The following is a 19099-nucleotide window of genomic DNA, read 5'->3' as shown; positions in this document are numbered from 1 at the left end:
TAAAATCTCCTACTGTTATTTTTGAGGATGAAGATGGTAAAAGTAATAATGTAGACTTCTCTTTTGAGAATTCCAGTTTATAGTCTCTTGCCCATTCTAGCAGATGGGAGATAGTTCAACATCCTTTTTATTCCATTAAATCAGCCGACAAACCCAAAATCATTAAAAGTAAGTACGCAAATCCAAATTTGAGTACTTCTTGTCTAAGACACTTATGCATCTTTAGATCATTCTCTGTTGTATCTTTGAGGAAGTGGTGAGCAAGTAACAGTCCCACTGTATCTTTTATGCACTCGGTTTGTAAACCATCCTCCTTCCAAATTCCGTTCAATTGAAAGGGATATTTCAGCGCGTGTTTCGCTATTTCGTAGTGGGCACCAAACCGGGACGCAGTGCTAAGGGCTTTCTCCAACATTGTCGCTTTTGCTTTTAATAGTTCTCTTTTGGAGATAGCCAGGCTCTTTTTATATGAAGCTTTATATTGTTCCCTTAAAGTGTCATCTCATGTGCAGCTTTCAAAATTCTTACATTCGGCTTTTACTTTCTTTAGATTTTTGTGATTTCAGGATCTGCTAAGGCACTCATTCCTATTTGAGATACTCTGGCGTTGTCTCACCCTACTAAAAATGCCCCATAGAAAACAGTAAAACTTTTTATGGGTAGCCATAAGATTTTATGGGTTTTTATTGACTTTTACTGGTTTCTGTTGGTCTCTGTGGGTTTTTTTTACTGGTTTCAAAATGACCCATAGAAACCAGTAAAACTTTTTACTGGTACCTATGGAATTTTTATGGTCTCTATTGACTTTTACTGGTTTCTATTGATCTCTGTGGGTTTTTTTTACTGGTATCAATTGACACTCATACAACCAACATTCAATGGCAGAACTTTGTACTGGTTTGTATAGGTTTATATTGACTTTTGCTGGTTTTCTTATTGGTATCAATATAATAATAAATCTTCTGTTGGTTTATATGGGTTTGTGCTATTTTTTTATATGACGTTAATATACTTCTTGTAAACAATAAAATTAACAGAATGAAAATATGATCTCTTTAAGACCACCAGAGTAACCTGTAAACGGAGGTGGTCGTTTTAGAGAGGGTTTTTACTAAATATGCTATTTTTTTTAAATTTTTTTTTCGGAAACAATAACAGTAATCATATACACCACACACAACGAGGTCTCTCCAAGGCGACCAGCCGCAAATAAAAATTCATCTTTGCAAGTGGTCGCCTTAGAGAGGTGATGCTCAATACCAATAGATACTCACGTTCTCAGAGATACGTTTATCTTTTAGAGGTGGTGGTCTTAGGGAGATTGCATCTACGGAATGAATCTCTCTAAGGCGACCAGACACACTTGCAGAATTTTCTTTGTGAATGGTCGTCTTACAGAGGGAATATTCAATACCAAAGTATACTTATGTTTTCAGAAATACTGGTCTCTTTCAGAGCCGGTCGTCTTAGGGAGGTGGTTTTTGCTACGAGTTGGTTCTCTGAATACACACACATAAGCACTTACATTCTGATATTACAAATAAACACCGGTATCAACCAACATCTCTTTAACCAGAACAAGTTCATTCACAATCGCAAAACTTTTCTCCCTGTTAACGCTGACGTGAAGAAAAAAATTCCCCCTCCCTCCCCCACTCTCAAAAGTTTCCCAAACAAGCAATATGGCGCCACTCTAGTTATTGTTGTGTGATGGTGGTGTTATTTTCTTCGTGGTTGTAGTAATGCAATATATTATTTACTAGGATTTACTGTATTACAAATTTTACTGTTTAGAAATTAGTAATAAATAATAAAATACCAGTACTGACCATGAATATACCACTAAAGCCATGCACGTGTAATCGTGTCGAATGTTTGAGAGAACGTTGCTGATAACTGACTAGTTGTGAAATGGAGTTTCTGAGCGTGAAATTGATTTTCCATCTTTACTTTTATCCTGAAAAACAATGTGCTTAAAGACTGAAAAGTGATAATTTCAGGCTTGATAATTTGTTTCAGTGTGCAGATGCAGAAATGTAGTTTTTGCATTCTACTGAAACTGTATTTTGGAAAATTTATTTTTTTGATTACAGTTTAGAAATACTTTTTCAAAGCTTGTTCATGTAGATGCTTTATCATTTGAATATTATGTACTAATAAATTTGAGCATACCTTACTTAAAAATGATCTTGCATGATTCAATTTTGAATTTTTCGACTAATGTGATGTGGCCGAGCAAAAAGAATTTTTTTATGTTTTAAAAAATGTACTAATTATATTTCGCGAGCAAAAAAGGTAAGTTTTATTAATGAAATAAACATTGAAGTATTTAATGTGTTTATTACTTATTGAATGGGGTAGACAAGACATACAAGCTTAAGGAATCTTTTTTTCCACTACTAAAATTATGTGAAAATTTAGATGATCATAGTAGCTTACATTGTTTTTTCTTTTTGGTCTATTTTTCTTTACAAGTATGAGACTAGAACCACATTTTTACATTAAATATTTTGTGCTATTTTGTTAAAACACATATAATCATTTTTATGCATACTTTAATTTTCATTATTATTAGTTTGATGAAGAAAATTTCAAATGTGTTTTTCATAAATTGCTTTTGAAATAGAAATAGATTTGTGAATAAGATTTATGTAATATTAAATGTACTAGTCTTGGGAGTATAAAAAGTGAATTATTTATTTGAAAAAAATTACATTTAGTTGAAACCTCATATAGTGGTTATTTTCTTAAATGACCACCTCTGATAATGGCACATTTGTCAGGACAATAATTAAATAACAGGACTTAAAAATCATTCATAGTTTTGTCAGGCTACAGGAAACTCGCATTATCTCGAATTGTGGAGTTGATTGTTTTAGGAACGTTTTGCTGTATATTCAATTGACTTCGGTGTAGTAATTTTTACGTGGGTATGAATTTTGCAGAAGTAATTGAAAGTTTTTACGAGACATTTAAAACCAAAGCTTTTCGGATCATGAGTCTTATAAGGGCACTGTTATAGCATTGCTTTCAAATATAGTTAGAGTAATATTTAAACATTATTTTCGGAATCACTTCCACAGGGAATCCGGTTGTTCTCTGCGGATGAAAACTCATATAAATAAATCTTCTGTACAGCCTTATACAAATGCAGTTAAAATTACTGTTATTACAATTAAGCGAATATAGCCACATTTGTTTACAAAAAGTTATTATTGCTAAATACTGCACTATATCAATTTCATTTAGCATTGTAATTTCAGGAAATGCTCAGCATGAGGTATTTTTATATTATATAATCTACTGTCGAAAACAATAGCTACCTTTTCAGTACTTTAAATTTTACTATTGAGAATTTTTATGGTTCAAAATAATATTTCTATACATTATTTCAAGTATTCTTTCTACAATAGAAATCTAAATAACTTGCACCTAAAACACTGACTCAAATTTATTCCAATAATGCATCGCTTTAATTAAATTTATGTTCCCTTGAGATGATATATGAAAAACCTTGTGTAATAATAAATTATTAATATATATAGGTAAATAGTATTTTTATATATTTTTTCGGGTAAAGTGCAGAATCGCCCACTTATTTATTTGGCACTTTGTACAAAAGTAAAAGGAATTGGATTTTTGTCAATTTTCTTTTGACTTTTAAAGCGAAAATAAGTTGATGTGTACATGAATAAAGTCAAAGGAGTGCACAATGGCATTTTTGTGCAATTCTGAGATGTTTTTTTAAGTGAAAATAGGTCGATGTGTACATGGATACCGAGTATGTGCAATTCTTAAAAACACGCCAAGCAGTGGGCGATTCTACACTTTCCCCAAAAATATATGCAATGAACTAACTTAAGTTAGTTCATTGCATATATTTTTTCCCGTACTGTCCACAAAGTTCAGATCCGCATCACTCATCAGATACTCAATCAGAATATTTCCGAAGTACTCTGAAAGTTTAGTCTTTAATTTCAGCCAGTCTATGTTCGGGTTACTACTTCATCCAATCTGTAAAAACGTCTCACTCAAGCCTTGTTGTTGGGCCTTCACATGATATTCCGTTTGTTCTTCTGAACTGTATATTTCTTGAAAGCTCGTGGATTGTCCGAAGGGTAAACAAGCAGCGGTTTAATTTTTTGCATTTACACAAAACAAAAACATGAGACCGTGTTTCATTGGCTTCTGACACGGCTATTCCTTCTTTCCTGCTGTATTATTAATTAATTGAAGCTGTAAGAGAATTTGCAATACCTGAAAAACTTATAAATTTGGTCACCATTACCCTTACTGAGACAAAACTTAGGTTAAAATCCAGAACAATCTTTTTGAGCTTATTGTTGCTTCAAATGAGCTTAGACAGGGTGATGTGCTGGCCTGCTTAGTTTTTAACCTCGCCCTGCAAAAAATCATAAAAGACTCCAACATTAATACTCGTAGAACTATCTTTAACAAGTCTGCTCAGATTTTTGCGTTTACTGACGATATTGACATAGTCGCACGCACTCCCGAGTCAGAGAGGCTTTTACATCTCTAGAGGCTGCAGCCAGCAAAATGCATCTAGCAATCAACTAAATAAAATTAAATACATGCCATGTGGTAATAATAGCAGCCCCTATTTTGAAATTGGGAATCAGAAATTTGAAACTGTTAGCAAATTTAAATATTTAGGATCAGAAGTTAATACTCTCAATAATTTAATGCCCGAGATCAGTGTAGATCTACTGCTACCTACTGTGAGTCACAGATGCTAGCCGATATTTTTTCAGTCTCAAAAAATACTTGAAGTCTAACTTCACTAGCAGAAAAACGAAGATTTTAATTTACAAAAGCTTAATCAGACTCATTCTTACATACAGACCTGGGCAATGACCGAAAAAGCTAAAAGTATCATTTTTGTCTTTGAAAGAAAAATTTTGAGAAGTATTTTTGGTAGCATGAAATGTAACAATACCTGGAGAAGAACTAACTCTGAACTATACAAATCCTTTAAAGAAATATATATAGTAAAATATATAAGGATTCAGATAATTAAATGGGCAGGACGCCTGTGCAGAATGGATGAAAATCGAGTAACTGAAAAGATCTTCTCGGGCAGACCATTCGGCATCCGAAAAAGAGGGAGACCTAAACTTAGGTGGCTCGATTTTTTGGAAACAGACACAAGAATTTTAAAAGTAACCAGTTGAATGTCCATGGGTAATGGTGTCCAGGGATAGAAGAGCTTGGATTTCGATTCTGAGGAAGGCAAGGAACCATCCTGGGCTGCCTGGCCATTGAAGAATATAAATTCGCTTCAGCATTATTTACTCATCGCACGAGTATGTTGCGCATTATGAGCGCTCCGCCGGAGACGAGTACGTTAACCCGAAAATGGCGCACGGATGCATCTAGTGTCCCACCAGAGATATAAGTGAGAGCTGCGTTTTGATTACTCCGCAAACTCAAGTCGACGACGCGCATATGGATTATTACCGCGAAAAATTATCGCAAGTGGGAAAAGAAATCGGTGGACTTAATATGGCGATTAAGATAAACCGACGACTACATTCAGCTGTGTCCTGACGCTAGTACGGATACTATGATGAAGAATGTACAAATCCTCCAGGCTGAGGCAACTGATTTAAGAGGTAAGTGCAATTTGACTTGTTCCTCAGACTTTGTGTCCCCAGTTAATTCTAAGCCGAAAAGAAAAAATGAAGAGAGTAAAACTAAAAGGAAAATGAGTAGTAGTCTCATTAACATTGATAGTGATGGATTTAAAATACCTAACAAAACTGCTAAGCAACAAAAGTTAGAAAAAATACCTGCAATTGTTGAAAGTTCAAACAGATTTAATATTTTAAATGAAAATTCTCATAATGTTGATAGTGCGAATGTTAGGGTTAACCAAGACGAACAGGCAGTGCAGCAGCAGCCGATTATTAGCCAGACCCAGGCCACCCTCCCCTATTATGGTCAGGCCTGGAAAATTAACACACGAGGCCTTCTTAAAAGAATTGTCTCAGATGGCGGAAGCTAATTTCCTAGGAAAAGTAAATGGAGAGCTAAAAATTTTATTAAGTACTGCTGATGACCCACAGGCACCTTACAGCTTTGTTTCTGGAGAAAAAAATTGAGCACTACATTATTAATGCAAACTATGCAAGACCAATTAAAGTGGTTTTTCGGAGTTTATCCTTAACCACAAAAACTGAGGATATTGCCAGTGCTCTGACTGCCAAAGGTTTCGGAATCAGCAAAGTTACCCAGTTAACACGACGAACCAAAGCTCCCATGTTTTTATTTCTAGTGCGGGTCATCAAGAATGATACAGCTGAGGAAGTATACCATGTTACGAATCTACTTCTCTTTGCAGTCAAGGTAGAAAAATATGTATCCAAGAATCAGGTGCCACAGTGCTTGCTATAACTGCCAAAAGTGGCAGAATTCTTCGGAAAATTGCCATTTCGCTCCATGCTGCATTTAATGCTCACTTGAGCATAAAACCATGGACTGCCCTACAAAAGGAAGGATAGATGAACCAAAGTGTGCGAACTGTTTAAAAAATCACGTGGCGTCCTACCGGGGTTGCGAGAAATTCCCAAGGAACAGAATTAACCCTTAAAAAAAAGGACAGTACAGTGAAGAAAAGGCATCTCATTTGCAAATATGTTAAAAAATCAGGCGCGTATGTTCAACGATAACTCAAATGTTCATACCCCAAAATCGGCTTCTGCTGCCCAATGCAAGACCTCTAAGAATACCGATAATATTAAGCTAACTGATCTGAGTAATGCCTTAAAAGAATTAAATATGTCTAATGCTAGTAATTCAAATGTGAATATATCTGATAATGTAATGCATGCATAACACCCAGGAGAGGCCGCAAGACTCAGAATTTTAAGTTTTATCAAAAATATATCAATAATATTATTTTAAGAATCAACATCAGGCTAATGAATAATGTGTTCAAAAATTATCTGCCTAAACTTAAAGAGTTGTCTGATCCAGTTGATAAACTTTTTATGTTTTATGAAATTGTAAACGAAATCAATAATAATGTCTCAGATTAATCAGGATAGGTTTCTTACTATCCGATACTACCCACTACCTACTGACTTTCGATAGGATTAGCAAATACTTAGCCAAATTTGCGAAGAAATTTTTTTTTTCAATAGTTTTTGACAAATTCCACTTTCTCTGCATATACTTCATTTCTGGTATGTTTTGTAAAAAGTCTCATTCAATAGCTGTTCAGGTCGTCTATTTATTACACTCCAGGATCCTTTTACTTGATAGTTATATGTGATTATTAATATTTTACTTTATCTTATTACTTATGTTGTAAAATTGACTTAAAATTTGAACTTAGTTCTTAGCCCCGCCCCGACCAATACCTGAGTTGCAAGTCAATGTACTTCTTTTCCAGCCACCTCATTGGATCTTTTCACTGGTAGCTCCTCCCCTTAGCCAAAGGACATCTTTCTCCACCCATGCTTCAACCATTCTACCAGACTTGCGAAGAAACCAAGTTAGCTGTTTCTGTAGACCTTGTTACTTGTTCTTCATCTTTGGACATTGTGCATTTGAGTAGCAGCGAACTGAGTTACTGATCTGTATATGCGAGAGGCTCGTCAATTCTCACGAGATTATTCTTCCATCTGACTCCGCCATTTTATGTTAGGGACGATATGCTCTCCGCACGAGTTACACACAGGATGCAGCTAACCAGCCTAGGTGCCTGAGAGAAGTGTGCATAGCACCTGAGCCTTCAGCATTCTTTTTCCAGAAGACATCTTTGTAATCACAGTTAAAAACCTGCAGCACAGATAACCCTCAGAATTCTTGAATACGCCAATGAAATTCTCAACTGCCTTTAGAGCTTGCTGCTTCTCCGTACCTTACAACGTTGTTGGATGCTGATTCTTCTGTTTAACTTTCTGAACCACCCACGAATTGCCTTGAATGCTTCTTCTTCATCCAATCTCCTTAATCTTATCCTTGCTTTTGAGAATAGGGTAAATCTTTGATGTAGACCGGTTATATGTTCATGCTAGGTCAGCTACTCTCACAACTCGCTCTCGCTAATGATTTCGCATTTGACTTCTACTGTGACTTTTCTTGCTTCACCCATCTTCTTGAGGCATTTTCTTTGGGGACAAACATGCAAGCATGCTTAAACTTTGTACTAAAAAATAATACATAACAATGTGTTTGAATACAACTTTTACAAGCAACAGTTAGATGTTAGCTGGACGAGCATTAAACACAGGCTTAGCCGAAATGCATTTAAGATACTGCATGTGATGTCATAATAGCCCCAAATCACTTGCTCTGTAAAACATCGCTTTTTAAGGCAGTCATTTTGTTTTAATCGTTATGGGAATCACTCATAACAGGAACTGCTCGTTAAGTGATGTTTGACTGTACAGCCAAATCTGTGATCAGACTGTGCGAGTTTCTAGAAGTATGTTATTGACATACACAGGGGGGAAAATATTTATTGTTATATATTGGAAGTATGGTGAAACTTCAGTAATGTTTGGTATGATAGGAAATAAAACAAATGACATGAAAGGAACAAAATCGTTTCATATAAAAAATAAAAGAGATCTCATCTCAGTGTCGTACTTTCCTGCTTAACGGACATTACAAAATTAAAACCCATGGTTATTTTTAAAAGAAAGAGAATGCCATATGTAGATTCCCAAATATTTTTATTCATATTCACTAGAAAGGATGGATGGATGAAAGCAGTGTGAAACTGTGGATAAGGAATGGTTGGCAAAAGCATCGTGCTTCCTTAAAGAATCCAGAAAGTCTTTTAGTTTGGGACATGTTCTAATCCCATCTAACAGATGATACGAAGGAATTGAAAGAGTGTAATATTTTTTAAAGAAGTGTGAAAGAAGAGTGTAATATTTTTAAAAGAAAAATAATTTCACGAGTGATGTTTCTATTCATGGTCATGAGAAAGAATGGATGGACAGAAAAGGTGTGAAATTATGGATAAGAAATGTTTTCCAAAAGCATCCTGCTGCCTTAAAGAACCCAGAAAGTCTTTTAATTTGGGATATGTTCAAATCCCATATAAAAGATAATAAAGATATTGAATATAATACAGACATGGTAGTTATTCTAGGCAGAATAACCCTGTTAATCCAACCTTCAGATGCATATATCAATAAAGCATTCACAGAAAATTAAAAATGATAGTGGAATACATAGATATTAGAATGTGAAAAACATTTACAAGAGGAGTCAAATGAATCATGGCAGTGTAGGTATAGTGTGCAAGTAGGTAATAAAAGCATGGAATGAAATTAAATTTGATTTTAAAAATGTGGTACATTGAAAAGGATTTAAATGTAATGGATCATGATTATTTATTTATGGGTCATATTAACAGTTCCATATTGACTACAGTCTAATATTGCACACTGGGTAAATAGAAACATAGTTAAAATTATCTACAGCTTTGTAAAAAATTACTTCAACAGTGGGATGACTGCATTTATCATCTAGCATTTGCATTACAAACAGCTACACATATACTACCATGAAGACTCTGGCTGAATTATTTCTTGCAGAAAGTTAATTATGACCCTAGATTAACTGTTTTTGCTCAATAGAAGTCTGCAGAATTTATTATTTTTATATACAGAATTATTTCTTGGCAGAAAATTAATTATGCCCCTAGATAAACTGTTTTTTGTTCAACAGAGGTCTGCAGAATTTAAGATGGCAGGCATCCAAAAACTAGCGAATGGGGCAATCAGAAATTCGGATACGGCCAGAGCAAAGAGTTTTATTATGACAAGAAAAGGCAGAAGTTAATTTTAAGGTGGGAGATGAGTTTTGAAAATTAAATATTCTCTTTCATATGCACCAGAAGGAAAATTGAGAAAGTTTTGTAATAATTTCAAAGGCCCATTTATGGATAAGGGAAACAAGTACGGCAAAATGGCAGAAATTCAAAAGCAAATGTAGCCTATTGTAGCAAATGCATCAAGTGATATTATAAGCATGCTGATATCTCACTACTAAGGGATGTTTTGCAAGAATCAATTGCTGTAAGAAATGAAGGACCTTATCGTAATCATGTTGAAATTATTTTCAATATAATTTTTCTACTTAAATTTTATAAGGGTGGGAGAATCAAATTAACACAATTTAAATCTCATTAATTCAATAAATTTAATTTATTGCTGGGAAACATTTTTTTAGTAAAGGTTAAAAAAAACTGAAGATTTGGTGAATTACCAGCAGATGTGATAAAAAATTGGGAGTTTCCCAGTAAAATCATATAGAGCTGGAAGCTATGAAATATATATAAGTGAACTTTCCCCCCCTGGTGTGTTTCTATGCATAAAAGACCATGCAAAAGGAAAACCAGTCAACTTCTTACTTTTTTTTTTTTAATTTATAAAATTTCCTAGTTATTCACCTGTTGCTATGTTAGCTCTTACAATAATTTACACTGTTGCACACATATATGCATATTTGAATACATGTGTACACACACACACACACATCTTTCAATTAAACACATAACAAAAATCCCCCCATTATGAAGAAAATAATGTTTTTAACTTCAAGCTTATATACCAAAAGTGTGTGCAGTTTTTATTTTTTACTATACATCTCATTTTTGTTATTATTAGATCAAACTTGTTGTGAAGAAATAAGTAATACAATACGCAATTCTTTCTCAGAGTACGTTTAATGAAAGTGTACATAAATGTCACATAATTTTAATGGCTTCTTATCCGAGTCAAATTCTTGATGAATGAAGTAGCAGGATTTGATTCACACTGGAATTAGATATAAAAAGAGACACAACTCTGAAATTAGAAGGGGAGGAATTACAGCAACAATCAATAACATAAATAAACAATAGGATTTTATAACATTTAAAAATACAATCTCATAATAAAACATATATAGTTTGCTCTTAGAAATGATCGTGCTAATTTAGAGCAAATTAATATAAATAAAATTTATGTTTAAGTTTTGCATTTTTCAAGTTTGATATTTGAAATTAAAATCTGAACACCAAACAAAAACTGAATTTTGCCACATCAAACCTAACAGATTATTAACAAACCTTATTTTTGATAAATTATGTAATAAAAGTAAATGCCAAAGACATTAATAATTCTTTTTATAAACATGAATTCTGGTAGTCTTCTTTTGACACTGTAACAAAAACTTTTCTTTTTTCTTCTCCTTCTTTTTGTTTATGTATGTGTTGCTATTAAAATTACTAGTGTATTGAAATTACTATATGTGTTGCTATTAAAATTATATTAATCTATTAAATTTAAATACCATTCACAAATGAAGATAACAGTAATAACTACAAAAGCATTACAAATAACAAAGCTATCACAATTAAGCACTGGCAAATATTTCAGTGCAGGAAGAAAAGCCTTAGATTCTGTAACACAACAGCTGTTTGGGGGGGGGGACTGAAGGAAAATAACTTTAAAAATCACTTACGAAAATCAAATTTTTAAGTTCTGCAAAACTCTCTATATCATCAAACTATCAATCAGACAAATCAGCAATGAAAATTCAATGAAGCTGATTGATTTTAACCTTAGCTACATCTATAGAGCTGCTAACTTTGAAATGTTAAAAATGGGCATTTTATATTGCATGATTTAAAATGTTAAACTACTTAAAGGTGATGCTGATGTAAATTTGACATTTAACTTGGTATTCTGAGTTTCATGCTTTTGGGCTACTTTTCTTTTATTTTGCAACTTTCTTAAAATTTCATAATGATCAGACAATTTGAGGACAGAAGAAAAGCTTTTATTAATCAAAGTTCTTTTAAATATGATCAAAATAAAAATTAATAACTAATGTGCATGCAATTGTGCAGGTAAACTTAATAATGTACTGTTTGATTGAAAACAAAATTAAATGCAAATATTAACTTGCTGATTGTAAGTTGTTTTTCTAAATGGCTGAATACTTGCAACTTAATGCACTCACTGGGAAAGGTGGAAACCCATTGGCCATTTAATCATCCCATTTCCAATGTTGGCCAGGCTGTACCAATGAGGGTGACTGAATTACACCCATGGGAAGTGGAAGCTCAGACTCAATTTTGATGGAAAATAACCAGAAGGGCACATCCAAAGGTTTCCCCACCCATCTTTCCCTACTATTATAGCAAGAAATCTTTAAAAAGATTTTCAGCTCACTAGTATTTTAAATGTCCCTTTGTTACATAGACTCTATATGCTTATGAACATTTGAGCTTTTCTCCAGAAGTCCAATGACACGACAACCAGCACCGCTAACCACTATGCCAATCAGGGCAGAACTTAACTGAATACTAATTAAACGTTTCAGGATACTTTTGAAATGAATATAGCTTTAGGATCCTGACCTTCAGTTCAATCACATTCTGCATAATGTTGGTGTCAACTGTTATGGGAAAGATGGCAAAGCTTAATGCATACTTACCAACATATGACACTCAAAAATCAGGAGACTTTTCACAATGTTAAAAAGACTTTTTAAATGATTAAAATATAGTTTTTTATAATGAATTAACTTTAAATAGTTACTAATTCTTAAATGCAAGTGACACAAAAATATCTTACACATAAAAAACATTTTTATTACTTGCATCATTTAAGAAAACAAACAATCAAACAAACAAACAAACAAACAAAAGACACTTTAATCAGTTTCCGTACAAATGTTATCAACAGTGGCAGATTTTGCTTTCGTTAAGAAAGAAACTTCATAATTTTGTTCATAGCAATTGCCACGTAGCCCTGCTTTCACTAATAAAAGTTTTTCTAATATGTCATCACTAATATTAGATTTAAATTTAGTCCTGGTTTTCGCAACAACACTGAAAATCCTCTCACACTCTGCATTACTATGGGGAACTGTCAAGATGGCCAACATAGTTCTAGACAGTTCACTATATTTTTAAAATCCATCATCACCTTTCAGTTTTCCAATTAAACTCCACTGGGTGTCAATTCTAGCTAATTTTATAATTTCATCCAAGTTTTCTAATTGTAAACTGCAAAATTGCGACTGCAATATATCAGTGGCAACATCAATATCATCATCTTTTATGACTAAATGAAGTAACTCAGAATTTTTGAACAGAAATGTGTTCAAAAAGTACCTTATATCAGAAAACGATGCATTTGCTAGAGCAGAAACATCAGCAACTTTAGCATGCAAAATCACTTCATCATTGACTGGAAATTTATGTAGTATGTAATCACATACTCCACAGAAGTAACTTCTAATATAAAAATAAAACTTATTTCTATTTTCTTCTCTCAGAAGAAGACAAAAATCAAACTACAAATTTCTTCCACTACTTTTGTAGTTGCAGCTCCTATTACCAAATCTTCATCTTTCATCTGATCTTCTATTTCACCATAAATTACATCATATATAGAATTACAAGACAAAACATACACTGGTTTTACAAACTTTGATAAAATGTCTTTAAACATATCATAAATCATTGATTGCAAAACATGAATTAATGGAATTTTTTGTAGAACTGCGTTAAAAACATAGAATGATGGCAAAATAAATTATTTAAAAAAAAAAAAAAAAAAATATTCGTTCTTCACAAGATAAACTTACAGTAATCGGAAAATGTTTTGTGTGTTGAGCAATTTTTTTTTTTTTTTTTATTTTGAAAGAAATTTGTATCAGCTTTAAGCTTATATTTTGCAGTATTATTTTGAAAACAGCCAGTTGAATTGCTGAATGGTGCAGAAATTACTTTATTTTTCTCAAACCTATTTTTAACAATGGAAGTAGTAACTACATCTCCATTTACTTTAGGTATTTTATAACTTTCAATAGAGCCTTTTATCTTAACCCTCAAAGCATTTACTTCTTCTTTAAAAAATGCAAGAAGTGGGTTCCATTGATCGAGGATTCTAGATAAGCATTTCTTTAAAGACAGCCAGCATGTACACACATGTTTAAAATTTTTTCTCATTTCAGTATTATGCAGCTGTTGGAACTGTTTCAATTTTTCCTTCCTTTTAGAACTCCTTTCAAGATAATAACAAATATCAACAATGTGTTCATCCACATTTATTGGTAAAGAAGCTGCCCCTTTTTCAACTGCTAAATTTAACAGGTGACAGGTGCACCTCAAAATCTGCAAATCTGAATTTTTCTTTCTTAAGATGCCTGCAACACCAGTCTTCAAGCCTACCAATACTGGTGCATTTTTGGCACCAAGTGCTAAGCAATTTTCCAGAGGGACTGCATTTTCTTTTAAAGTTTTAATAATTAGCTGTGCTATATTAAAGCCTGTCAAATGGCCTTCTAAAGTGGGGACAGAAAATAAACTGCACTCAATTTCTGAAGAATCTGGATTAAAAAAAGAAACAATAATTGGATACAGTTTTGAATCAGTATCATTGCTTCCATCCGTACAGAAGCAGAACGGAGCTATTTTAATGCAATCAATAACTGAAGATTTATATTTCAAACCCATTTCTTTAACAATTGCACCTGTTTTGGTCCTTGCAATTGAGTATTTCTTAGCGATTTCTATATCGGGAAACGTTTTTCTAAATAAAGCTGCAGCGTGATCCGATGCTTTCAGAGGCAGGTTGTACTCCACTAAAAAGGCAGAGAACAGACATTCTGCATTAATAACTTTTTGGTCCTCTGTTTCCGAAAAAAATTTAATTTTCCGTTTTTTTCAAAACAACTCATGTTGTCCTTGTGTTTTTGTGTACGCACATGTTTGAGAACATCCACCCTTCCACCATGTGAAATCGAAAAATTGCGACGACAGGCTGTACACATCGCAAATTTATTACATTTCCTTGAGGAAATAATGGAAGGAAAGTCAATTGTGTACGATTTTTGAAACGTACACAAGTATTTCACCTTTCTTGCAGACATAACAAAAGATGATAATTTCTAAAACTATCTCCCGAAGGTACGTGTGTACTCACACAACTCGGGACAAAATGAACGAAATAACTAAAGAACATCCAAATAACAATATGCTTTGTCCTTATTGGCTAATATATGCCAGATGACACCCAGTGGAGCTCGATACCCATTGGAGAACTGGAGAACGATGTTCCTGGATACGTATATGCTCTCACTCACAAAGCAGAAGTTATCTGATTCGCAAGGTTTTGTTTTAGATATAGTCTAGAATAAATTCAATTGCTTTCAGACGTCCAAAATCTTTTTTTTTTTGGTTCATATAACAAAGTATTAAGCCAAGTTCCATAAAAATCGTGAGAAATTTTAAGAATAAGAAAAAGTCGGGAGAAATATATTGTAAATCGGGTTGGCGGCAGAGCGACCAAAAATCGGGAGTCACCCGCCTAAATCGGGAGAGTTGGCAACTCTGTTAATGTAAAGAAACAGAGCTTGTCTCTAACTCACCATGTGATATAAACCATTCATGTTTCTGATATCCTTTCAAATCCTTTGTTTTAATTATTTTTTCGCTACCATGTAGGTTCTTTTAGGTTTACTATCTGGAGTTCTATTATGCATTGCTTTTATGGCTTACATTTTATGTACTTAACTTTTTATTTCAGAAAGTCTTGACTACAGTTTATTATGGTGAGAAAGCATTATTTGTGAGAGGAAGGATATATTCGCATGGTAAATTAGACAGTTGGTGACATGGATGACAGTGATTATTCATTTTCTGTTAGATGAGTTAGACAGCAATATTTCTAGCAATACCAGGGTTCATAGCCACATTTTAGTTAAAAAATAAGCACCTATAAGCACTTTTCAAGCACATTTTAAGGAAAAAATAAGCACCTGTCTAATTACATTATACGCAACTGCATAACCTTAAAAGAAAAATTAGACTTGTAATTCAAAATATAAACAATGCAATATTTATTAAGAAAATGAGCATTACCTCAACCATAGAAAACAATTAATTTTTTTTAAATTTTAAATGACAGTTCAATTTACAGAATTAGTTTACAATGAGAAGGAGAAAAAAAACTATGCAAAACTAAACTATATTACAAGATTTAATGATGAAATTTCAGTTCAAAATATAGAAAATAAATAATAATAAGCCATATTAATTGTATTCGTTTGGCACCTAATAAAAATACAATTCATTTTCCCACTCATATTAATATTTAAATAATTTAACTTAAATCAAAATTCTGAACAATTTCAAAATTTTCATTGCATAACAATTTTCCCATAACATATATTCCAAGCAAAGTAATTTAAATAAAAAAGAGGCACATTTCTGAAATCAGAAGATGGGAAATTGCTTCATGCAGTCTCATATAACAGTAAAAGCTTAACTAACCCGTATACTCGGAAATTGCCGAATATTCCGGATAGTAACAGGAAAAAGAGGAGTGGGGGAGATAGTAGCCATTCTTTAGATTTCTCGGCTAAATAAATGATTTTGACATTTCAATATGTGCATCATATAAAAACAGACCAACGGAACTGAGAAATATTCTGCTTAGAAAGCACAGTAAAACTCTGTTAAGTGTTCATAAACAAATCTCAGACTGAACATCAAAATTAATTATCTCTGCAAAATACCGCAAACGTTATTGCACAATACGTGCGGCGTAATTCTTCCACATGTGATATTATGCAATCGGAATCAACAGCTGCCGGTATTCGGAGAATAAAGAACTAAATAAAGGAAAAGAAAGAGACTTACTAATTTGGGGTGTTTCTGATTCTAATTTTCAACAGACTGCGATAATTTCCGGAATAGAATCAATCTTTGCTTAGGATGGGTAGACCGCAAAAACTTTTGTCCTATTCAATCCAGATTGGACAGTGTGTGGGGGGGGGAATCTGCTGCTTCAATATTAGAGATTTTGCGGAGAAAGTGGAAAGTGGAGAACCTCCCAACCCCTGTTCTGTATAAAGTATTGGGGGGGGGGAAAGAGAGAGAAATTATTTTGACTATTCGATTACTTTCCTTTTATTTAAGCCATTCTGAATATTATTCCCTAGAAAGCTAATCTGTGTAAAAACACACCCATTTTTGGAAGTTTATCTATACTTCAGCAGTTACTGCAACTATATTATTATACATATTCATGCATATACTCATAATATAAGCATAATGATCATAATAAACACGAATATGAACTGACCACGCGGAACGAGAATGCAAATTATTAAAATCTTGATAGAAATTCAAACATGTGTAGTATTTGGGTGGGAGGTAAAAGAATACCGAATGTACCAGAATTTTCTACCGTTTTCGCAATTCTTTGACCAATTGAACAACGTGCACCTGTCTGTACTCACGCGCGCACCATAGGTTACAGCAGGGATGTCAAACTCATAGGTACACTTGGGCCAAACAAACACGGTTTAACTTTAGGCAGGGGGGGGATCAATATTCATAGAAAGGTAGATTTATTTCGAATATTACAATAATAAACATATATATATATTTATATAGAAACGAACAAGAAAAATGTAATGTTCACGTCCTGATACTTGACTGCTCTTCTCTGCTATTATCTTTCCTATTTCGGGAGAAATTTTGTTTGCAGTGATAACTTTCAACGCTGACCCAAGGTGAGCATCATTAATACAGTTTCTAATAGGAGACTTATTACCTTTCATGACTGAAAAATAACTGCTCGCACCGATAAGTGCTACCAAACATGGAAATAATTTCATATGCGAATTTTCAAGTATTTTCAAACCTGGCTGGTAAACATTTGTAAAATTCAGGCACGCCCACTTCAATGAATTTTGCTTTCAAATTTGAGTTGCATTGAATCTCGATCACCTCCATTTGCATATGGCTGGGTACTGAGTCAATACTTATTGAGAAAATCGAAGAAAACAAAAAACATTGTCTTCGAGGGAACTAAAATCATAAGCTCGTTTCAAATTCAGTTGTTAAATTTGCAATTTTTTCTGCGTATTTTTGATATGAACAAGTATCATCTAAACTTGATTTGTTCACGCTGCACGTCGAGAAGTGCATCAAATCTTCTTTTAAGTTGTTTTTCCCAAAGAACTAGTTGACATTTGAATGCTTTAATTATGTCAAACATATGTAATGATATGATCTTTTCCTTGTAACTATAAATTTAAATCGGTTAAGTGTTTGGTTATATCAACCAATAAACATAAATCTTGTATCCATATTGGATCGTAAAACAAACTTACGTCTTGATTTTTCGTTTTTAAAAACTGACATATTTCTTCTTTCAAATCCCAGAATTGTTTGAGAATCTTGGAGCAAGATAACCAACGTATCTCGGCATAGTAGGACAAACCCGAATATTCACTAACTCACTTAAGAAAGCAGTGAATTGACGCTGATTTAAACCTCGAGATCTTATAAAATTTATAACTTTTTTTTATATATGACAAAACATTCTCCATATTTATTACTTTCGTGCATAGAACTTCTTGATGTATAATACAATGCATATGATGAATGTTTGAACCGTGAATTTCACTAAGTTTTTTCTTAGTAATGCTACGAAGCCCTTGTTTTTCCAGGTCATTGATAAAGCGCCATCTGTAGCTACAGAATTTAATTTTGCCAAAGGTAGATTGTATTTCTGCAGAAGTCCAAAAACACAAGTAAATATATTTTCTCCTGTGGTAGTACCAGGCATCGGTATTAGTTCCAGTAATTCCTCAAAAATGTTAAAATTCTTGTCACAAGAATGAAGAAACACTGCTAATTGAGCTTTGCCACTAATGTCTGTGCTCTCGTCACAGGCAATAGAGAAACTTTCGAAACTAGATGATTTTGCTTTGATCTGATCACTTAAATTCGCAGCTAAATCAGTAACTCTTTCCGCAACTGTAGTTCGAGACAATGAAATTGATTGAAAAACCTTCACATTTCCAGGACAAACATTTTCTCCAGCTTTCATTAGGCATTCCTTGATGAAATCACCGTCAGTAAAAGGCTTCGAATGTTTAGCTATCAACTTGGACAAGACGTAGCTTGCATGTACCGCCGCTTCACTTTCTTGCAATACTTTACTAAACATGGACTGTTGCTTTTTCACTCCTAACTTGAGCTCTTTCAACTTTTCTTATCTCATTAATCCTTCGTAACTGTTATATTTCGATTTGTGTTGTTCGT

The 19099-nt window shown here is 33.4% G+C and overlaps 1 protein-coding gene across 5 annotated transcripts in view; it reads right to left on the bottom strand.

The window, feature by feature from the left end:
- Positions 1–10689: 10689 nt before the first annotated feature.
- Grx3 (Glutaredoxin 3) overlaps positions 10690–19099 on the bottom strand; it is a 71523-nt gene continuing 63113 nt past the window's right edge. For 4 of the 5 annotated variants that reach the window (XM_035362301.2, XM_035362308.2, XM_035362293.2 and 1 more), the window contains one exon: positions 10690–10829. The gene's annotated coding sequence lies outside the window, so the exon portion shown is untranslated. The remainder of the gene's footprint in view (positions 10830–19099) is intronic. The other variant, XM_035362284.2, reaches the window with a different exon arrangement.

Source organism: Stegodyphus dumicola, chromosome 2 (genome assembly GCF_044657685.1).
Source record: "Stegodyphus dumicola isolate Sdum_Otavi_A_Nest chromosome 2, ASM4465768v1".
NCBI lineage: Eukaryota > Metazoa > Arthropoda > Arachnida > Araneae > Eresidae > Stegodyphus > Stegodyphus dumicola.
Note: the sequence above shows the minus strand (reverse complement) of the source record. Positions and strands in the feature narration are given on the sequence as shown.